Here is a 21,388-nt window from a genome sequence, read left to right on the forward strand (position 1 = left end):
CCAAAAATTTTGGATGGATCGTTCGGAAGACGAAAAGAACCAGTTCTCCCCGTCGGGGAATCGAACCCCGGTCTTCCGCGTGACAGGCGGAGATACTGTCCACTATACTAACGAGGAGCCGTGCATGCTGCCGTTTCTCCCCCAACCGACGGCACTGCACTGACATAACTAAACAATGCATGGCTTCTTCTGACGCAGACCCAGCCCTAGCACCGTAAAATTTCTGATGGACCCATCATTAGCTGAAGTCGCATAACACTTGGAACACTACCCGTAGCAGGGGTCATTGTTTGGACTCTTTTTTTTTTTTTTTTTTTTTTAAATTGCGCTTTAAACAAAAAGTATTGCGTCAATGCAACTGAACAACATTAATTAGGAACACAGTGCGTCAAAAAGCAAAATGACAGTTAAAGGCATTTCGTTATTGAACTCTTTGATGACATCATTCAGCTAAGTTCAGTTTTAAATAGTATCTGTGCAATAATTTGCAATCAAGTCAACGATATCTCTGTACATGAAGTGTCCCAAGCTCCGCCTGCCAGAGGCGACAGAGGCAAGAAACCAAAACTCGATCGGTGAAAAGATGGAGAAAAAACCCGGTGAGAAACCAGGCTCAGTCGGGGAGACAGTTCTCCCCTTGTCAGACGAAACCAGTAGATCAGCTCCAGGCTGCAGGAATGTCAGACTGTGCAGAAGAATCATCTGTTTCCTGTGGTCTTGTCCAGGTGGTCTTTACAGGGGATTTGTATCTGCGGCTCATCTAGTTGTCACGGTCTCCGCTGTGTTTCTGGGCCATAGAGGTCCTTTCTAGGTGTTGATCCACCATCTTCTCTGGATACGGATTGGATCCGGGTGACTGAAGCGGTTACAGACTGGATCTGGTGGCTACGGTGACCTCGGAATAAGGGATTTCTTTAAAATACTTTTTTTTTCATATAAGATTTTATCCAACTTTTCAGATAGAGGCATGAGAAAGAGATTGCCTTGATTGGGCTTTTGGTTATTGGTGGGCCGAGGGGACTTTTTTGAGTTTTACTCCTCCGTTTTGGAGTGGGGGGGGGGGGGTGCTGACGAAACACATGTGGGCAGGCGTTGTCACCCTTGATGACCCTTGGCGAGCGTAGTAGTTTAACAGAGGCAGCGCACAGGCCCGAGCGTTTGGAGACACAGCTCGAGTTTCTCTTCATTGTCGCATAAATCTTTCGCCTTTTACTAAAGATTTCCGTGGAGGGGAACTTTTGCGAGTGACCTGTATTTTTGGGTGCTCTGCTCACTGCAGAGCTACATCGAAATGTCAAGAGCAGAATCAGTTTGACCGTCTGCCAGCATGCTGCGAGAGGGCTTGCCACTGGTCATCGTCTGAATGGGCACTCTCTGCGTTTGACCACTTCGTGTTTATTTAGCCGGATGGGAAGGCAGCGTTTTCTTGTACGTGACGGGATGCAAATTCTTGAAGGCTCTCTTTAGTGACGGGTCTGAACAAAGATCTCATCTGCTCCTCTAGCCCTATCGGCGACTCGTGCACTTCGAGTCTTCTTACTGACGGCGCAAGTTGCTGAATGCCTGCTGCGTTGGTGGTATAGTGGTGAGCATAGCTGCCTTCCAAGCAGTTGACCCGGGTTCGATTCCCGGCCAACGCATGTCCTTTGGCTCGGGCTGACGTCGAAGCAGAACTCCCTCTGTGACCTGTGCCTCCACCCAAAACTTTTGGATGGAATAATATCGGATGGACCCATCATTAGCTGAAGTCGCATAACACTTGCAACACTACCCGTAGCAGGGGTCATTGTTTGGACTCTTTTTTTTTTTTTTTTTTTAAATTGCGCTTTAAACAAAAAGTATTGTGTCAATGCAACTGAACAACATTAATTAGGAACACAGTGCGTCAATAAAGCTGCTGACTTCCACCTGCGTTGGTGGTATAGTGGTGAGCATAGCTGCCTTCCAAGCAGTTGACCCGGGTTCGATTCCCGGCCAACGCATGTCCTTTGGCTCGGGCTGACGTCGAAGCAGAACTCCTTCTGTGACCTGCGACTCCAACCAAAAATTTTGGATGGATCGTTCGGAAGACGAAAAGAACCAGTTCTCCCCGTCGGGGAATCGAACCCCGGTCTTCCGCGTGACAGGCGGAGATACTGTCCACTATACTAACGAGGAGCCGTGCATGCTGCCGTTTCTCCCCCAACCGACGGCACTGCACTGACATAACTAAACAATGCATGGCTTCTTCTGACGCAGACCCAGCCCTAGCACCGTAAAATTTCTGATGGACCCATCATTAGCTGAAGTCGCATAACACTTGGAACACTACCCGTAGCAGGGGTCATTGTTTGGACTCTTTTTTTTTTTTTTTTTTTTTTAAATTGCGCTTTAAACAAAAAGTATTGCGTCAATGCAACTGAACAACATTAATTAGGAACACAGTGCGTCAAAAAGCAAAATGACAGTTAAAGGCATTTCGTTATTGAACTCTTTGATGACATCATTCAGCTAAGTTCAGTTTTAAATAGTATCTGTGCAATAATTTGCAATCAAGTCAACGATATCTCTGTACATGAAGTGTCCCAAGCTCCGCCTGCCAGAGGCGACAGAGGCAAGAAACCAAAACTCGATCGGTGAAAAGATGGAGAAAAAACCCGGTGAGAAACCAGGCTCAGTCGGGGAGACAGTTCTCCCCTTGTCAGACGAAACCAGTAGATCAGCTCCAGGCTGCAGGAATGTCAGACTGTGCAGAAGAATCATCTGTTTCCTGTGGTCTTGTCCAGGTGGTCTTTACAGGGGATTTGTATCTGCGGCTCATCTAGTTGTCACGGTCTCCGCTGTGTTTCTGGGCCATAGAGGTCCTTTCTAGGTGTTGATCCACCATCTTCTCTGGATACGGATTGGATCCGGGTGACTGAAGCGGTTACAGACTGGATCTGGTGGCTACGGTGACCTCGGAATAAGGGATTTCTTTAAAATACTTTTTTTTTCATATAAGATTTTATCCAACTTTTCAGATAGAGGCATGAGAAAGAGATTGCCTTGATTGGGCTTTTGGTTATTGGTGGGCCGAGGGGACTTTTTTGAGTTTTACTCCTCCGTTTTGGAGTGGGGGGGGGGGGGGGTGCTGACGAAACACATGTGGGCAGGCGTTGTCACCCTTGATGACCCTTGGCGAGCGTAGTAGTTTAACAGAGGCAGCGCACAGGCCCGAGCGTTTGGAGACACAGCTCGAGTTTCTCTTCATTGTCGCATAAATCTTTCGCCTTTTACTAAAGATTTCCGTGGAGGGGAACTTTTGCGAGTGACCTGTATTTTTGGGTGCTCTGCTCACTGCAGAGCTACATCGAAATGTCAAGAGCAGAATCAGTTTGACCGTCTGCCAGCATGCTGCGAGAGGGCTTGCCACTGGTCATCGTCTGAATGGGCACTCTCTGCGTTTGACCACTTCGTGTTTATTTAGCCGGATGGGAAGGCAGCGTTTTCTTGTACGTGACGGGATGCAAATTCTTGAAGGCTCTCTTTAGTGATGGGTCTGAACAAAGATCTCATCTGCTCCTCTAGCCCTATCGGCGACTCGTGCACTTCGAGTCTTCTTACTGACGGCGCAAGTTGCTGAATGCCTGCTGCGTTGGTGGTATAGTGGTGAGCATAGCTGCCTTCCAAGCAGTTGACCCGGGTTCGATTCCCGGCCAACGCATGTCCTTTGGCTCGGGCTGACGTCGAAGCAGAACTCCCTCTGTGACCTGTGCCTCCACCCAAAACTTTTGGATGGAATAATATCGGATGGACCCATCATTAGCTGAAGTCGCATAACACTTGCAACACTACCCGTAGCAGGGGTCATTGTTTGGACTCTTTTTTTTTTTTTTTTTTTAAATTGCGCTTTAAACAAAAAGTATTGTGTCAATGCAACTGAACAACATTAATTAGGAACACAGTGCGTCAATAAAGCTGCTGACTTCCACCTGCGTTGATGGTATAGTGGTGAGCATAGCTGCCTTCCAAGCAGTTGACCCGGGTTCGATTCCCGGCCAACGCATGTCCTTTGGCTCGGGCTGACGTCGAAGCAGAACTCCTTCTGTGACCTGCGACTCCAACCAAAAATTTTGGATGGATCGTTCGGAAGACGAAAAGAACCAGTTCTCCCCGTCGGGGAATCGAACCCCGGTCTTCCGCGTGACAGGCGGAGATACTGTCCACTATACTAACGAGGAGCCGTGCATGCTGCCGTTTCTCCCCCAACCGACGGCACTGCACTGACATAACTAAACAATGCATGGCTTCTTCTGACGCAGACCCAGCCCTAGCACCGTAAAATTTCTGATGGACCCATCATTAGCTGAAGTCGCATAACACTTGGAACACTACCCGTAGCAGGGGTCATTGTTTGGACTCTTTTTTTTTTTTTTTTTATTTTAAATTGCGCTTTAAACAAAAAGTATTGCGTCAATGCAACTGAACAACATTAATTAGGAACACAGTGCGTCAAAAAGCAAAATGACAGTTAAAGGCATTTCGTTATTGAACTCTTTGATGACATCATTCAGCTAAGTTCAGTTTTAAATAGTATCTGTGCAATAATTTGCAATCAAGTCAACGATATCTCTGTACATGAAGTGTCCCAAGCTCCGCCTGCCAGAGGCGACAGAGGCAAGAAACCAAAACTCGATCGGTGAAAAGATGGAGAAAAAACCCGGTGAGAAACCAGGCTCAGTCGGGGAGACAGTTCTCCCCTTGTCAGACGAAACCAGTAGATCAGCTCCAGGCTGCAGGAATGTCAGACTGTGCAGAAGAATCATCTGTTTCCTGTGGTCTTGTCCAGGTGGTCTTTACAGGGGATTTGTATCTGCGGCTCATCTAGTTGTCACGGTCTCCGCTGTGTTTCTGGGCCATAGAGGTCCTTTCTAGGTGTTGATCCACCATCTTCTCTGGATACGGACTGGATCCGGGTGACTGAAGCGGTTACAGACTGGATCTGGTGGCTACGGTGACCTCGGAATAAGGGATTTCTTTAAAATACTTTTTTTTTCATATAAGATTTTATCCAACTTTTCAGATAGAGGCATGAGAAAGAGATTGCCTTGATTGGGCTTTTGGTTATTGGTGGGCCGAGGGGACTTTTTTGAGTTTTACTCCTCCGTTTTGGAGTGGGGGGGGGGGGTGCTGACGAAACACATGTGGGCAGGCGTTGTCACCCTTGATGACCCTTGGCGAGCGTAGTAGTTTAACAGAGGCAGCGCACAGGCCCGAGCGTTTGGAGACACAGCTCGAGTTTCTCTTCATTGTCGCATAAATCTTTCGCCTTTTACTAAAGATTTCCGTGGAGGGGAACTTTTGCGAGTGACCTGTATTTTTGGGTGCTCTGCTCACTGCAGAGCTACATCGAAATGTCAAGAGCAGAATCAGTTTGACCGTCCGCCAGCATGCTGCGAGAGGGCTTGCCCCTGGTCATCGTCTGAATGGGCACTCTCTGCGTTTGACCACTTCGTGTTTATTTAGCCGGATGGGAAGGCAGCGTTTTCTTGTACGTGACGGGATGCAAATTCTTGAAGGCTCTCTTTAGTGACGGGTCCGAACAAAGATCTCATCTGCTCCTCTAGCCCTATCGGCGACTCGTGCACTTCGAGCCTTCTTACTGACGGCGCAAGTTGCTGAGTGCCTGCTGCGTTGGTGGTATAGTGGTGAGCATAGCTGCCTTCCAAGCAGTTGACCCGGGTTCGATTCCCGGCCAACGCATGTCCTTTGGCTCGGGCTGACGTCGAAGCAGAACTCCCTCTGTGACCTGTGCCTCCACCCAAAACTTTTGGATGGAATAATATCGGATGGACCCATCATTAGCTGAAGTCGCATAACACTTGCAACACTACCCGTAGCAGGGGTCATTGTTTGGACTCTTTTTTTTTTTTTTTTTTTTTTTTAAATTGCGCTTTAAACAAAAAGTATTGTGTCAATGCAACTGAACAACATTAATTAGGAACACAGTGCGTCAATAAAGCTGCTGACTTCCACCTGCGTTGGTGGTATAGTGGTGAGCATAGCTGCCTTCCAAGCAGTTGACCCGGGTTCGATTCCCGGCCAACGCATGTCCTTTGGCTCGGGCTGACGTCGAAGCAGAACTCCTTCTGTGACCTGCGACTCCAACCAAAAATTTTGGATGGATCGTTCGGAAGACGAAAAGAACCAGCTCTCCCCGTCGGGGAATCGAACCCCGGTCTTCCGCGTGACAGGCGGAGATACTGTCCACTATACTAACGAGGAGCCGTGCATGCTGCCGTTTCTCCCCCAACCGACGGCACTGCACTGACATAACTAAACAATGCATGGCTTCTTCTGACGCAGACCCAGCCCTAGCACCGTAAAATTTCTGATGGACCCATCATTAGCTGAAGTCGCATAACACTTGGAACACTACCCGTAGCAGGGGTCATTGTTTGGACTCTTTTTTTTTTTTTTTTTTTTTTAAATTGCGCTTTAAACAAAAAGTATTGCGTCAATGCAACTGAACAACATTAATTAGGAACACAGTGCGTCAAAAAGCAAAATGACAGTTAAAGGCATTTCGTTATTGAACTCTTTGATGACATCATTCAGCTAAGTTCAGTTTTAAATAGTATCTGTGCAATAATTTGCAATCAAGTCAACGATATCTCTGTACATGAAGTGTCCCAAGCTCCGCCTGCCAGAGGCGACAGAGGCAAGAAACCAAAACTCGATCGGTGAAAAGATGGAGAAAAAACCCGGTGAGAAACCAGGCTCAGTCGGGGAGACAGTTCTCCCCTTGTCAGACGAAACCAGTAGATCAGCTCCAGGCTGCAGGAATGTCAGACTGTGCAGAAGAATCATCTGTTTCCTGTGGTCTTGTCCAGGTGGTCTTTACAGGGGATTTGTATCTGCGGCTCATCTAGTTGTCACGGTCTCCGCTGTGTTTCTGGGCCATAGAGGTCCTTTCTAGGTGTTGATCCACCATCTTCTCTGGATACGGACTGGATCCGGGTGACTGAAGCGGTTACAGACTGGATCTGGTGGCTACGGTGACCTCGGAATAAGGGATTTCTTTAAAATACTTTTTTTTTCATTGAAGATTTTATCCAACTTTTCAGATAGAGGCATGAGAAAGAGATTGCCTTGATTGGGCTTTTGGTTATTGGTGGGCCGAGGGGACTTTTTTGAGTTTTACTCCTCCGTTTTGGAGTGGGGGGGGGGGGGGGGGGTGCTGACGAAACACATGTGGGCAGGCGTTGTCACCCTTGATGACCCTTGGCGAGCGTAGTAGTTTAACAGAGGCAGCGCACAGGCCCGAGCGTTTGGAGACACAGCTCGAGTTTCTCTTCATTGTCGCATAAATCTTTCGCCTTTTACTAAAGATTTCCGTGGAGGGGAACTTTTGCGAGTGACCTGTATTTTTGGGTGCTCTGCTCACTGCAGAGCTACATCGAAATGTCAAGAGCAGAATCAGTTTGACCGTCTGCCAGCATGCTGCGAGAGGGCTTGCCACTGGTCATCGTCTGAATGGGCACTCTCTGCGTTTGACCACTTCGTGTTTATTTAGCCGGATGGGAAGGCAGCGTTTTCTTGTACGTGACGGGATGCAAATTCTTGAAGGCTCTCTTTAGTGACGGGTCTGAACAAAGATCTCATCTGCTCCTCTAGCCCTATCGGCGACTCGTGCACTTCGAGTCTTCTTACTGACGGCGCAAGTTGCTGAATGCCTGCTGCGTTGGTGGTATAGTGGTGAGCATAGCTGCCTTCCAAGCAGTTGACCCGGGTTCGATTCCCGGCCAACGCATGTCCTTTGGCTCGGGCTGACGTCGAAGCAGAACTCCCTCTGTGACCTGTGCCTCCACCCAAAACTTTTGGATGGAATAATATCGGATGGACCCATCATTAGCTGAAGTCGCATAACACTTGCAACACTACCCGTAGCAGGGGTCATTGTTTGGACTCTTTTTTTTTTTTTTTTTTTAAATTGCGCTTTAAACAAAAAGTATTGTGTCAATGCAACTGAACAACATTAATTAGGAACACAGTGCGTCAATAAAGCTGCTGACTTCCACCTGCGTTGGTGGTATAGTGGTGAGCATAGCTGCCTTCCAAGCAGTTGACCCGGGTTCGATTCCCGGCCAACGCATGTCCTTTGGCTCGGGCTGACGTCGAAGCAGAACTCCTTCTGTGACCTGCGACTCCAACCAAAAATTTTGGATGGATCGTTCGGAAGACGAAAAGAACCAGTTCTCCCCGTCGGGGAATCGAACCCCGGTCTTCCGCGTGACAGGCGGAGATACTGTCCACTATACTAACGAGGAGCCGTGCATGCTGCCGTTTCTCCCCCAACCGACGGCACTGCACTGACATAACTAAACAATGCATGGCTTCTTCTGACGCAGACCCAGCCCTAGCACCGTAAAATTTCTGATGGACCCATCATTAGCTGAAGTCGCATAACACTTGGAACACTACCCGTAGCAGGGGTCATTGTTTGGACTCTTTTTTTTTTTTTTTTTTTTTTAAATTGCGCTTTAAACAAAAAGTATTGCGTCAATGCAACTGAACAACATTAATTAGGAACACAGTGCGTCAAAAAGCAAAATGACAGTTAAAGGCATTTCGTTATTGAACTCTTTGATGACATCATTCAGCTAAGTTCAGTTTTAAATAGTATCTGTGCAATAATTTGCAATCAAGTCAACGATATCTCTGTACATGAAGTGTCCCAAGCTCCGCCTGCCAGAGGCGACAGAGGCAAGAAACCAAAACTCGATCGGTGAAAAGATGGAGAAAAAACCCGGTGAGAAACCAGGCTCAGTCGGGGAGACAGTTCTCCCCTTGTCAGACGAAACCAGTAGATCAGCTCCAGGCTGCAGGAATGTCAGACTGTGCAGAAGAATCATCTGTTTCCTGTGGTCTTGTCCAGGTGGTCTTTACAGGGGATTTGTATCTGCGGCTCATCTAGTTGTCACGGTCTCCGCTGTGTTTCTGGGCCATAGAGGTCCTTTCTAGGTGTTGATCCACCATCTTCTCTGGATACGGATTGGATCCGGGTGACTGAAGCGGTTACAGACTGGATCTGGTGGCTACGGTGACCTCGGAATAAGGGATTTCTTTAAAATACTTTTTTTTTCATATAAGATTTTATCCAACTTTTCAGATAGAGGCATGAGAAAGAGATTGCCTTGATTGGGCTTTTGGTTATTGGTGGGCCGAGGGGACTTTTTTGAGTTTTACTCCTCCGTTTTGGAGTGGGGGGGGGGGGGGTGCTGACGAAACACATGTGGGCAGGCGTTGTCACCCTTGATGACCCTTGGCGAGCGTAGTAGTTTAACAGAGGCAGCGCACAGGCCCGAGCGTTTGGAGACACAGCTCGAGTTTCTCTTCATTGTCGCATAAATCTTTCGCCTTTTACTAAAGATTTCCGTGGAGGGGAACTTTTGCGAGTGACCTGTATTTTTGGGTGCTCTGCTCACTGCAGAGCTACATCGAAATGTCAAGAGCAGAATCAGTTTGACCGTCTGCCAGCATGCTGCGAGAGGGCTTGCCACTGGTCATCGTCTGAATGGGCACTCTCTGCGTTTGACCACTTCGTGTTTATTTAGCCGGATGGGAAGGCAGCGTTTTCTTGTACGTGACGGGATGCAAATTCTTGAAGGCTCTCTTTAGTGATGGGTCTGAACAAAGATCTCATCTGCTCCTCTAGCCCTATCGGCGACTCGTGCACTTCGAGTCTTCTTACTGACGGCGCAAGTTGCTGAATGCCTGCTGCGTTGGTGGTATAGTGGTGAGCATAGCTGCCTTCCAAGCAGTTGACCCGGGTTCGATTCCCGGCCAACGCATGTCCTTTGGCTCGGGCTGACGTCGAAGCAGAACTCCCTCTGTGACCTGTGCCTCCACCCAAAACTTTTGGATGGAATAATATCGGATGGACCCATCATTAGCTGAAGTCGCATAACACTTGCAACACTACCCGTAGCAGGGGTCATTGTTTGGACTCTTTTTTTTTTTTTTTTTTTAAATTGCGCTTTAAACAAAAAGTATTGTGTCAATGCAACTGAACAACATTAATTAGGAACACAGTGCGTCAATAAAGCTGCTGACTTCCACCTGCGTTGATGGTATAGTGGTGAGCATAGCTGCCTTCCAAGCAGTTGACCCGGGTTCGATTCCCGGCCAACGCATGTCCTTTGGCTCGGGCTGACGTCGAAGCAGAACTCCTTCTGTGACCTGCGACTCCAACCAAAAATTTTGGATGGATCGTTCGGAAGACGAAAAGAACCAGTTCTCCCCGTCGGGGAATCGAACCCCGGTCTTCCGCGTGACAGGCGGAGATACTGTCCACTATACTAACGAGGAGCCGTGCATGCTGCCGTTTCTCCCCCAACCGACGGCACTGCACTGACATAACTAAACAATGCATGGCTTCTTCTGACGCAGACCCAGCCCTAGCACCGTAAAATTTCTGATGGACCCATCATTAGCTGAAGTCGCATAACACTTGGAACACTACCCGTAGCAGGGGTCATTGTTTGGACTCTTTTTTTTTTTTTTTTTATTTTAAATTGCGCTTTAAACAAAAAGTATTGCGTCAATGCAACTGAACAACATTAATTAGGAACACAGTGCGTCAAAAAGCAAAATGACAGTTAAAGGCATTTCGTTATTGAACTCTTTGATGACATCATTCAGCTAAGTTCAGTTTTAAATAGTATCTGTGCAATAATTTGCAATCAAGTCAACGATATCTCTGTACATGAAGTGTCCCAAGCTCCGCCTGCCAGAGGCGACAGAGGCAAGAAACCAAAACTCGATCGGTGAAAAGATGGAGAAAAAACCCGGTGAGAAACCAGGCTCAGTCGGGGAGACAGTTCTCCCCTTGTCAGACGAAACCAGTAGATCAGCTCCAGGCTGCAGGAATGTCAGACTGTGCAGAAGAATCATCTGTTTCCTGTGGTCTTGTCCAGGTGGTCTTTACAGGGGATTTGTATCTGCGGCTCATCTAGTTGTCACGGTCTCCGCTGTGTTTCTGGGCCATAGAGGTCCTTTCTAGGTGTTGATCCACCATCTTCTCTGGATACGGACTGGATCCGGGTGACTGAAGCGGTTACAGACTGGATCTGGTGGCTACGGTGACCTCGGAATAAGGGATTTCTTTAAAATACTTTTTTTTTCATATAAGATTTTATCCAACTTTTCAGATAGAGGCATGAGAAAGAGATTGCCTTGATTGGGCTTTTGGTTATTGGTGGGCCGAGGGGACTTTTTTGAGTTTTACTCCTCCGTTTTGGAGTGGGGGGGGGGGGTGCTGACGAAACACATGTGGGCAGGCGTTGTCACCCTTGATGACCCTTGGCGAGCGTAGTAGTTTAACAGAGGCAGCGCACAGGCCCGAGCGTTTGGAGACACAGCTCGAGTTTCTCTTCATTGTCGCATAAATCTTTCGCCTTTTACTAAAGATTTCCGTGGAGGGGAACTTTTGCGAGTGACCTGTATTTTTGGGTGCTCTGCTCACTGCAGAGCTACATCGAAATGTCAAGAGCAGAATCAGTTTGACCGTCCGCCAGCATGCTGCGAGAGGGCTTGCCCCTGGTCATCGTCTGAATGGGCACTCTCTGCGTTTGACCACTTCGTGTTTATTTAGCCGGATGGGAAGGCAGCGTTTTCTTGTACGTGACGGGATGCAAATTCTTGAAGGCTCTCTTTAGTGACGGGTCCGAACAAAGATCTCATCTGCTCCTCTAGCCCTATCGGCGACTCGTGCACTTCGAGCCTTCTTACTGACGGCGCAAGTTGCTGAGTGCCTGCTGCGTTGGTGGTATAGTGGTGAGCATAGCTGCCTTCCAAGCAGTTGACCCGGGTTCGATTCCCGGCCAACGCATGTCCTTTGGCTCGGGCTGACGTCGAAGCAGAACTCCCTCTGTGACCTGTGCCTCCACCCAAAACTTTTGGATGGAATAATATCGGATGGACCCATCATTAGCTGAAGTCGCATAACACTTGCAACACTACCCGTAGCAGGGGTCATTGTTTGGACTCTTTTTTTTTTTTTTTTTTTTTTTTAAATTGCGCTTTAAACAAAAAGTATTGTGTCAATGCAACTGAACAACATTAATTAGGAACACAGTGCGTCAATAAAGCTGCTGACTTCCACCTGCGTTGGTGGTATAGTGGTGAGCATAGCTGCCTTCCAAGCAGTTGACCCGGGTTCGATTCCCGGCCAACGCATGTCCTTTGGCTCGGGCTGACGTCGAAGCAGAACTCCTTCTGTGACCTGCGACTCCAACCAAAAATTTTGGATGGATCGTTCGGAAGACGAAAAGAACCAGCTCTCCCCGTCGGGGAATCGAACCCCGGTCTTCCGCGTGACAGGCGGAGATACTGTCCACTATACTAACGAGGAGCCGTGCATGCTGCCGTTTCTCCCCCAACCGACGGCACTGCACTGACATAACTAAACAATGCATGGCTTCTTCTGACGCAGACCCAGCCCTAGCACCGTAAAATTTCTGATGGACCCATCATTAGCTGAAGTCGCATAACACTTGGAACACTACCCGTAGCAGGGGTCATTGTTTGGACTCTTTTTTTTTTTTTTTTTTTTTTAAATTGCGCTTTAAACAAAAAGTATTGCGTCAATGCAACTGAACAACATTAATTAGGAACACAGTGCGTCAAAAAGCAAAATGACAGTTAAAGGCATTTCGTTATTGAACTCTTTGATGACATCATTCAGCTAAGTTCAGTTTTAAATAGTATCTGTGCAATAATTTGCAATCAAGTCAACGATATCTCTGTACATGAAGTGTCCCAAGCTCCGCCTGCCAGAGGCGACAGAGGCAAGAAACCAAAACTCGATCGGTGAAAAGATGGAGAAAAAACCCGGTGAGAAACCAGGCTCAGTCGGGGAGACAGTTCTCCCCTTGTCAGACGAAACCAGTAGATCAGCTCCAGGCTGCAGGAATGTCAGACTGTGCAGAAGAATCATCTGTTTCCTGTGGTCTTGTCCAGGTGGTCTTTACAGGGGATTTGTATCTGCGGCTCATCTAGTTGTCACGGTCTCCGCTGTGTTTCTGGGCCATAGAGGTCCTTTCTAGGTGTTGATCCACCATCTTCTCTGGATACGGACTGGATCCGGGTGACTGAAGCGGTTACAGACTGGATCTGGTGGCTACGGTGACCTCGGAATAAGGGATTTCTTTAAAATACTTTTTTTTTCATTGAAGATTTTATCCAACTTTTCAGATAGAGGCATGAGAAAGAGATTGCCTTGATTGGGCTTTTGGTTATTGGTGGGCCGAGGGGACTTTTTTGAGTTTTACTCCTCCGTTTTGGAGTGGGGGGGGGGGGGGGGGTGCTGACGAAACACATGTGGGCAGGCGTTGTCACCCTTGATGACCCTTGGCGAGCGTAGTAGTTTAACAGAGGCAGCGCACAGGCCCGAGCGTTTGGAGACACAGCTCGAGTTTCTCTTCATTGTCGCATAAATCTTTCGCCTTTTACTAAAGATTTCCGTGGAGGGGAACTTTTGTGAGTGACCTGTATTTTTGGGTGCTCTGCTCACTGCAGAGCTACATCGAAATGTCAAGAGCAGAATCAGTTTGACCGTCCGCCAGCATGCTGCGAGAGGGCTTGCCACTGGTCATCGTCTGAATGGGCACTCTCTGCGTTTGACCACTTCGTGTTTATTTAGCCTGATGGGAAGGCAGCGTTTTCTTGTACGTGACGGGATGCAAATTCTTGAAGGCTCTCTTTAGTGACGGGTCTGAACAAAGATCTCATCTGCTCCTCTAGCCCTATCGGCGACTCGTGCACTTCGAGTCTTCTTACTGACGGCGCAAGTTGCTGAATGCCTGCTGCGTTGGTGGTATAGTGGTGAGCATAGCTGCCTTCCAAGCAGTTGACCCGGGTTCGATTCCCGGCCAACGCATGTCCTTTGGCTCGGGCTGACGTCGAAGCAGAACTCCCTCTGTGACCTGTGCCTCCACCCAAAACTTTTGGATGGAATAATATCGGATGGACCCATCATTAGCTGAAGTCGCATAACACTTGCAACACTACCCGTAGCAGGGGTCATTGTTTGGACTCTTTTTTTTTTTTTTTTTTTAAATTGCGCTTTAAACAAAAAGTATTGTGTCAATGCAACTGAACAACATTAATTAGGAACACAGTGCGTCAATAAAGCTGCTGACTTCCGCCTGCGTTGGTGGTATAGTGGTGAGCATAGCTGCCTTCCAAGCAGTTGACCCGGGTTCGATTCCCGGCCAACGCATGTCCTTTGGCTCGGGCTGACGTCGAAGCAGAACTCCTTCTGTGACCTGCGACTCCAACCAAAAATTTTGGATGGATCGTTCGGAAGACCAAAAGAACCAGCTCTCCCCGTCGGGGAATCGAACCCCGGTCTTCCGCGTGACAGGCGGAGATACTGTCCACTATACTAACGAGGAGCCGTGCATGCTGCCGTTTCTCCCCCAACCGACGGCACTGCACTGACATAACTAAACAATGCATGGCTTCTTCTGACGCAGACCCAGCCCTAGCACCGTAAAATTTCTGATGGACACATCATTAGCTGAAGTCGCATAACACTTGGAACACTACCCGTAGCAGGGGTCATTGTTTGGACTCTTTTTTTTTTTTTTTTTTTAAATTGCGCTTTAAACAAAAAGTATTGCGTCAATGCAACTGAACAACATTAATTAGGAACACAGTGCGTCAAAAAGCAAAATGACAGTTAAAGGCATTTCGTTATTGAACTCTTTGATGACATCATTCAGCTAAGTTCAGTTTTAAATAGTATCTGTGCAATAATTTGCAATCAAGTCAACGATATCTCTGTACATGAAGTGTCCCAAGCTCCGCCTGCCAGAGGCGACAGAGGCAAGAAACCAAAACTCGATCGGTGAAAAGATGGAGAAAAAACCCGGTGAGAAACCAGGCTCAGTCGGGGAGACAGTTCTCCCCTTGTCAGACGAAACCAGTAGATCAGCTCCAGGCTGCAGGAATGTCAGACTGTGCAGAAGAATCATCTGTTTCCTGTGGTCTTGTCCAGGTGGTCTTTACAGGGGATTTGTATCTGCGGCTCATCTAGTTGTCACGGTCTCCGCTGTGTTTCTGGGCCATAGAGGTCCTTTCTAGGTGTTGATCCACCATCTTCTCTGGATACGGATTGGATCCGGGTGACTGAAGCGGTTACAGACTGGATCTGGTGGCTACGGTGACCTCGGAATAAGGGATTTCTTTAAAATACTTTTTTTTTCATATAAGATTTTATCCAACTTTTCAGATAGAGGCATGAGAAAGAGATTGCCTTGATTGGGCTTTTGGTTATTGGTGGGCCGAGGGGACTTTTTTGAGTTTTACTCCTCCGTTTTGGAGTGGGGGGGGGGGTGCTGACGAAACACATGTGGGCAGGCGTTGTCACCCTTGATGACCCTTGGCGAGCGTAGTAGTTTAACAGAGGCAGCGCACAGGCCCGAGCGTTTGGAGACACAGCTCGAGTTTCTCTTCATTGTCGCATAAATCTTTCGCCTTTTACTAAAGATTTCCGTGGAGGGGAACTTTTGTGAGTGACCTGTATTTTTGGGTGCTCTGCTCACTGCAGAGCTACATCGAAATGTCAAGAGCAGAATCAGTTTGACCGTCCGCCAGCATGCTGCGAGAGGGCTTGCCACTGGTCATCGTCTGAATGGGCACTCTCTGCGTTTGACCACTTCGTGTTTATTTAGCCTGATGGGAAGGCAGCGTTTTCTTGTACGTGACGGGATGCAAATTCTTGAAAGCTCTCTTTAGTGACGGGTCTGAACAAAGATCTCATCTGCTCCTCTAGCCCTATCGGCGACTCGTGCACTTCGAGTCTTCTTACTGACGGCGCAAGTTGCTGAATGCCTGCTGCGTTGGTGGTATAGTGGTGAGCATAGCTGCCTTCCAAGCAGTTGACCCGGGTTCGATTCCCGGCCAACACATGTCCTTTGGCTCGGGCTGACGTCGAAGCAGAACTCCCTCTGTGACCTGTGCCTCCACCCAAAACTTTTGGATGGAATAATATCGGATGGACCCATCATTAGCTGAAGTCGCATAACACTTGCAACACTACCCGTAGCAGGGGTCATTGTTTGGACTCTTTTTTTTTTTTTTTTTTTTTAAATTGCGCTTTAAACAAAAAGTATTGTGTCAATGCAACTGAACAACATTAATTAGGAACACAGTGCGTCAATAAAGCTGCTGACTTCCACCTGCGTTGGTGGTATAGTGGTGAGCATAGCTGCCTTCCAAGCAGTTGACCCGGGTTCGATTCCCGGCCAACGCATGTCCTTTGGCTCGGGCTGACGTCGAAGCAGAACTCCTTCTGTGACCTGCGACTCCAACCAAAAATTTTGGATGGATCGTTCGGAAGACGAAAAGAACCAGCTCTCCCCGTCGGGGAATCGAACCCCGGTCTTCCGCGTGACAGGCGGAGATACTGTCCACTATACTAACGAGGAGCCGTGCATGCTGCCGTTTCTCCCCCAACCGACGGCACTGCACTGACATAACTAAACAATGCATGGCTTCTTCTGACGCAGACCCAGCCCTAGCACCGTAAAATTTCTGATGGACCCATCATTAGCTGAAGTCGCATAACACTTGGAACACTACCCGTAGCAGGGGTCATTGTTTGGACTCTTTTTTTTTTTTTTTTTTTTTTAAATTGCGCTTTAAACAAAAAGTATTGCGTCAATGCAACTGAACAACATTAATTAGGAACACAGTGCGTCAAAAAGCAAAATGACAGTTAAAGGCATTTCGTTATTGAACTCTTTGATGACATCATTCAGCTAAGTTCAGTTTTAAATAGTATCTGTGCAATAATTTGCAATCAAGTCAACGATATCTCTGTACATGAAGTGTCCCAAGCTCCGCCTGCCAGAGGCGACAGAGGCAAGAAACCAAAACTCGATCGGTGAAAAGATGGAGAAAAAACCCGGTGAGAAACCAGGCTCAGTCGGGGAGACAGTTCTCCCCTTGTCAGACGAAACCAGTAGATCAGCTCCAGGCTGCAGGAATGTCAGACTGTGCAGAAGAATCATCTGTTTCCTGTGGTCTTGTCCAGGTGGTCTTTACAGGGGATTTGTATCTGCGGCTCATCTAGTTGTCACGGTCTCCGCTGTGTTTCTGGGCCATAGAGGTCCTTTCTAGGTGTTGATCCACCATCTTCTCTGGATACGGACTGGATCCGGGTGACTGAAGCGGTTACAGACTGGATCTGGTGGCTACGGTGACCTCGGAATAAGGGATTTCTTTAAAATACTTTTTTTTTCATATAAGATTTTATCCAACTTTCAGATAGAGGCATGAGAAAGAGATTGCCTTGATTGGGCTTTTGGTTATTGGTGGGCCGAGGGGACTTTTTTGAGTTTTACTCCTCCGTTTTGGAGTGGGGGGGGGGGGTGCTGACGAAACACATGTGGGCAGAGGAGCGTTGTCACCCTTGATGGACCCTTGGCGAGCGGAGTAGTTTAACAAGGGCAGCGCACAGGCCCGAGCGTTTGGAGACACAGCTCGAGTTTCTCTTCATTGTCGCATAAATCTTTCGCCTATTACTAAAGATTTCCGTGGAGGGGAACTTTTGTGAGTGACCTGTATTTTGGGTGCTCTGCTCACTTGCAGAGCTACATCGAAATGTCAAGAGCAGAATCAGTTTGACCGTCCGCCAGCATGCTGCGAGAGGGCTTGCCACTGGTCATCGTCTGAATGGGCACTCTCTGCGTTTGACCACTTCGTGTTTATTTAGCCTGATGGGAAGGCAGCGTTTTCCTTGTACGTGACGGGATGCAAATTCCTTGAAGGCTCTCTTTAGTGGACGGGTCTGAACAAAGATCTCATCTGCTCCTCTAGCCCTATCGGCGACTCGTGCACTTCGATCTTCTTACTGACGGCGCAAGTTGCTGAATGCCTGCTGCGTTGGTGGTATAGGTGGAGCATAGCTGCCTTCCAAGCAGTTGACCCGGGTTCGATTCCCGGCCAACACATGTCCTTTGGCTCGGCTGACGTCGAAGCAGAACTCCCTCTGTGACCTGTGCCTCCACCCAAAACTTTTGGATGGAATAATAACGGATGGACCCATCATTAGCTGAAGTCGCATAACACTTGCAACACTACCCGTAGCAGGGGTCATTGTTTGGACTCTTTTTTTTTTTTTTTTTTTTAAATTGCGCTTTAAACAAAAAGTAATTGTGTCAATGCAACTGAAACAAACATTAATTAGGAACACAGTGCGTCAATAAAAGCTGCTGACTTCCACCTGCGTTGGTGGTATAGTGGTGAGCACTAGATGCCTCCTGCCAAGCAGTTGACCCCGGGTTCGATTCCCGGCCAACGCATGTCCTTTGGCTCGGGCTGACGTCGAAGCAGAACTCCTTCTGTGACCTGCGACCTCCAACCAAAAATTTTGGATGGATCGTTCGGAAGACGAGAAAGAACCAGCTCTCCCCGTCGGGGAATCGAACCTCCGGTCTTCCGCGTGACAGGCGGAGATATCGTCCACTATACTAACGAGGAGCCGTGCATGCTGCCGTTCGTTTCTCCCCCAACCGACGGCACTGCACTGACTATAACTAAACAATGCATGGCTTCTTCTGACGCAGACCCAGCCCTAGCACCGTAAAATTTTCTGATGGATGACCCATCATTAGCTGAAGTCGCATAACACTTGGAACACTACCCGTAGCAGGGGTCATTGTTTGGACTCTTTTTTTTTTTTTTTTTTTTTTTAAATGCGCTTTAAACAAAAAGTATTGCGTCAATGCAACTGAACAACATTAATTAGGAACACAGTGCGTCAAAAAGCAAAATGACAGTTAAAGGCATTTCGTTATTGAACTCTTTGATGACATCATTCAGCTAAGTTCAGTTTTAAATAGTATCTGTGCAATAATTTGCAATCAAGTCAACGATATCTCTGTACATGAAGTGTCCCAAGCTCCGCCTGCCAGAGGCGACAGAGGCAAGAAACCAAAACTCGATCGGTGAAAAGATGGAGAAAAAACCCGGTGAGAAACCAGGCTCAGTCGGGGAGACAGTTCTCCCCTTGTCAGACGAAACCAGTAGATCAGCTCCAGGCTGCAGGAATGTCAGACTGTGCAGAAGAATCATCTGTTTCCTGTGGTCTTGTCCAGGTGGTCTTTACAGGGGATTTGTATCTGCGGCTCATCTAGTTGTCACGGTCTCCGCTGTGTTTCTGGGCCATAGAGGTCCTTTCTAGGTGTTGATCCACCATCTTCTCTGGATACGGACTGGATCCGGGTGACTGAAGCGGATACAGACTGGATCTGGTGGCTACGGTGACCTCGGAATAAGGGATTTCTTTAAAAGACTTTTTTTTTCATATAAGATTTTATCCAACTTTTCAGATAGAGGCATGAGAAAGAGATTGCCTTGATTGGGCTTTTGGTTATTGGTGGGCCGAGGGGACTTTTTTGAGTTTTACTCCTCCGTTTTGGAGTGGGGGGGGGGGGGTGCTGACGAAACACATGTGGGCAGGCGTTGTCACCCTTGATGACCCTTGGCGAGCGTAGTAGTTTAACAGAGGCAGCGCACAGGCCCGAGCGTTTGGAGACACAGCTCGAGTTTCTCTTCATTGTCGCATAAATCTTTCGCCTTTTACTAAAGATTTCCGTGGAGGGGAACTTTTGCGAGTGACCTGTATTTTTGGGTGCTCTGCTCACTGCAGAGCTACATCGAAATGTCAAGAGCAGAATCAGTTTGACCGTCCGCCAGCATGCTGCGAGAGGGCTTGCCACTGGTCATCGTCTGAATGGGCACTCTCTGCGTTTGACCACTTCGTGTTTATTTAGCCGGATGGGAAGGCAGCGTTTTCTTGTACGTGACGGGATGCAAATTCTTGAAGGCTCTCTTTAGTGACGGGTCCGAACAAAGATCTCATCTGCTCCTCTAGCCCTATCGGCGACTCGTGCACTTCGAGCCTTCTTACTGACGGCGCAAGTTGCTGAATGCCTGCTGCGTTGGTGGTATAGTGGTGAGCATAGCTGCCTTCCAAGCAGTTGACCCGGGTTCGATTCCCGGCCAACGCATGTCCTTTGGCTCGGGCTGACGTCGAAGCAGAACTCCCTCTGTGACCTGTGCCTCCACCCAAAACTTTTGGATGGAATAATATCGGATGGACCCATCATTAGCTGAAGTCGCATAACACTTGCAACACTACCCGTAGCAGGGGTCATTGTTTGGACTCTTTTTTTTTTTTAAATTGCGCTTTAAACAAAAAGTATTGTGTCAATGCAACTGAACAACATTAATTAGGAACACAGTGCGTCAATAAAGCTGCTGACTTCCACCTGCGTTGGTGGTATAGTGGTGAGCATAGCTGCCTTCCAAGCAGTTGACCCGGGTTCGATTCCCGGCCAACGCATGTCCTTTGGCTCGGGCTGACGTCGAAGCAGAACTCCTTCTGTGACCTGCGACTCCAACCAAACATTTTGGATGGATCGTTCGGAAGACGAAAAGAACCAGCTCTCCCCGTCGGGGAATCGAACCCCGGTCTTCCGCGTGACAGGCGGAGATACTGTCCACTATACTAACGAGGAGCCGTGCATGCTGCCGTTTCTCCCCCAACCGATGGCACTGCACTGACATAACTAAACAATGCATGGCTTCTTCTGACGCAGACCCAGCCCTAGCACCGTAAAATTTCTGATGGACCCATCATTAGCTGAAGTCGCATAACACTTGGAACACTACCCGTAGCAGGGGTCATTGTTTGGACTCTTTTTTTTTTTTTTTTTTTTTAAATTGCGCTTTAAACAAAAAGTATTGCGTCAATGCAACTGAACAACATTAATTAGGAACACAGTGCGTCAAAAAGCAAAATGACAGTTAAAGGCATTTCGTTATTGAACTCTTTGATGACATCATTCAGCTAAGTTCAGTTTTAAATAGTATCTGTGCAATAATTTGCAATCAAGTCAACGATATCTCTGTACATGAAGTGTCCCAAGCTCCGCCTGCCAGAGGCGACAGAGGCAAGAAACCAAAACTCGATCGGTGAAAAGATGGAGAAAAAACCCGGTGAGAAACCAGGCTCAGTCGGGGAGACAGTTCTCCCCTTGTCAGACGAAACCAGTAGATCAGCTCCAGGCTGCAGGAATGTCAGACTGTGCAGAAGAATCATCTGTTTCCTGTGGTCTTGTCCAGGTGGTCTTTACAGGGGATTTGTATCTGCGGCTCATCTAGTTGTCACGGTCTCCGCTGTGTTTCTGGGCCATAGAGGTCCTTTCTAGGTGTTGATCCACCATCTTCTCTGGATACGGACTGGATCCGGGTGACTGAAGCGGATACAGACTGGATCTGGTGGCTACGGTGACCTCGGAATAAGGGATTTCTTTAAAAGACTTTTTTTTTCATATAAGATTTTATCCAACTT

The 21,388-nt window shown here is 47.9% G+C and overlaps 20 non-coding genes across 20 annotated transcripts; 11 read left to right on the plus strand and 9 right to left on the minus strand.

Moving 5' to 3' along the window:
• Positions 1-1,168: 1,168 nt before the first annotated feature.
• Positions 1,169-1,283, plus strand: LOC127980234 (U5 spliceosomal RNA). Its single transcript, XR_008159268.1, has one exon. It is a non-coding gene; the product is annotated as a U5 spliceosomal RNA (small nuclear RNA).
• An 802-nt stretch (positions 1,284-2,085) lies between these two features.
• trnad-guc (transfer RNA aspartic acid (anticodon GUC)) lies at positions 2,086-2,157 on the minus strand. Its single transcript has one exon. It is a non-coding gene; the product is annotated as a tRNA-Asp (tRNA).
• Positions 2,158-3,210: 1,053 nt separating this feature from the next.
• Positions 3,211-3,325, plus strand: LOC127980236 (U5 spliceosomal RNA). The gene has a single exon (XR_008159270.1). It is a non-coding gene; the product is annotated as a U5 spliceosomal RNA (small nuclear RNA).
• An 802-nt stretch (positions 3,326-4,127) lies between these two features.
• Positions 4,128-4,199, minus strand: trnad-guc (transfer RNA aspartic acid (anticodon GUC)). Its single transcript has one exon. It is a non-coding gene; the product is annotated as a tRNA-Asp (tRNA).
• A 1,050-nt stretch (positions 4,200-5,249) lies between these two features.
• Positions 5,250-5,364, plus strand: LOC127980237 (U5 spliceosomal RNA). The gene has a single exon (XR_008159271.1). It is a non-coding gene; the product is annotated as a U5 spliceosomal RNA (small nuclear RNA).
• Positions 5,365-6,171: 807 nt separating this feature from the next.
• Positions 6,172-6,243, minus strand: trnad-guc (transfer RNA aspartic acid (anticodon GUC)). Its single transcript has one exon. It is a non-coding gene; the product is annotated as a tRNA-Asp (tRNA).
• Positions 6,244-7,299: 1,056 nt separating this feature from the next.
• Positions 7,300-7,414, plus strand: LOC127980238 (U5 spliceosomal RNA). Its single transcript, XR_008159272.1, has one exon. It is a non-coding gene; the product is annotated as a U5 spliceosomal RNA (small nuclear RNA).
• An 802-nt stretch (positions 7,415-8,216) lies between these two features.
• Positions 8,217-8,288, minus strand: trnad-guc (transfer RNA aspartic acid (anticodon GUC)). The gene has a single exon. It is a non-coding gene; the product is annotated as a tRNA-Asp (tRNA).
• Positions 8,289-9,340: 1,052 nt separating this feature from the next.
• LOC127980239 (U5 spliceosomal RNA) lies at positions 9,341-9,455 on the plus strand. Its single transcript, XR_008159273.1, has one exon. It is a non-coding gene; the product is annotated as a U5 spliceosomal RNA (small nuclear RNA).
• An 802-nt stretch (positions 9,456-10,257) lies between these two features.
• trnad-guc (transfer RNA aspartic acid (anticodon GUC)) lies at positions 10,258-10,329 on the minus strand. Its single transcript has one exon. It is a non-coding gene; the product is annotated as a tRNA-Asp (tRNA).
• A 1,050-nt stretch (positions 10,330-11,379) lies between these two features.
• On the plus strand, positions 11,380-11,494 carry LOC127980240 (U5 spliceosomal RNA). The gene has a single exon (XR_008159274.1). It is a non-coding gene; the product is annotated as a U5 spliceosomal RNA (small nuclear RNA).
• An 807-nt stretch (positions 11,495-12,301) lies between these two features.
• trnad-guc (transfer RNA aspartic acid (anticodon GUC)) lies at positions 12,302-12,373 on the minus strand. The gene has a single exon. It is a non-coding gene; the product is annotated as a tRNA-Asp (tRNA).
• A 1,054-nt stretch (positions 12,374-13,427) lies between these two features.
• LOC127980134 (U5 spliceosomal RNA) lies at positions 13,428-13,543 on the plus strand. The gene has a single exon (XR_008159171.1). It is a non-coding gene; the product is annotated as a U5 spliceosomal RNA (small nuclear RNA).
• Positions 13,544-14,345: 802 nt separating this feature from the next.
• trnad-guc (transfer RNA aspartic acid (anticodon GUC)) lies at positions 14,346-14,417 on the minus strand. The gene has a single exon. It is a non-coding gene; the product is annotated as a tRNA-Asp (tRNA).
• A 1,045-nt stretch (positions 14,418-15,462) lies between these two features.
• LOC127980135 (U5 spliceosomal RNA) lies at positions 15,463-15,578 on the plus strand. Its single transcript, XR_008159172.1, has one exon. It is a non-coding gene; the product is annotated as a U5 spliceosomal RNA (small nuclear RNA).
• An 804-nt stretch (positions 15,579-16,382) lies between these two features.
• On the minus strand, positions 16,383-16,454 carry trnad-guc (transfer RNA aspartic acid (anticodon GUC)). Its single transcript has one exon. It is a non-coding gene; the product is annotated as a tRNA-Asp (tRNA).
• A 1,053-nt stretch (positions 16,455-17,507) lies between these two features.
• Positions 17,508-17,622, plus strand: LOC127981051 (U5 spliceosomal RNA). Its single transcript, XR_008160043.1, has one exon. It is a non-coding gene; the product is annotated as a U5 spliceosomal RNA (small nuclear RNA).
• Positions 17,623-18,255: 633 nt separating this feature from the next.
• On the plus strand, positions 18,256-18,332 carry trnar-ccu (transfer RNA arginine (anticodon CCU)). Its single transcript is given in 2 exon segments — positions 18,256-18,293; positions 18,297-18,332. It is a non-coding gene; the product is annotated as a tRNA-Arg (tRNA).
• A 1,238-nt stretch (positions 18,333-19,570) lies between these two features.
• On the plus strand, positions 19,571-19,685 carry LOC127980241 (U5 spliceosomal RNA). Its single transcript, XR_008159275.1, has one exon. It is a non-coding gene; the product is annotated as a U5 spliceosomal RNA (small nuclear RNA).
• A 795-nt stretch (positions 19,686-20,480) lies between these two features.
• On the minus strand, positions 20,481-20,552 carry trnad-guc (transfer RNA aspartic acid (anticodon GUC)). The gene has a single exon. It is a non-coding gene; the product is annotated as a tRNA-Asp (tRNA).
• Between the last annotated feature and the right edge of the window lie 836 nt (positions 20,553-21,388).

Source organism: Carassius gibelio, chromosome B19 (genome assembly GCF_023724105.1).
Source record: "Carassius gibelio isolate Cgi1373 ecotype wild population from Czech Republic chromosome B19, carGib1.2-hapl.c, whole genome shotgun sequence".
NCBI lineage: Eukaryota > Metazoa > Chordata > Actinopteri > Cypriniformes > Cyprinidae > Carassius > Carassius gibelio.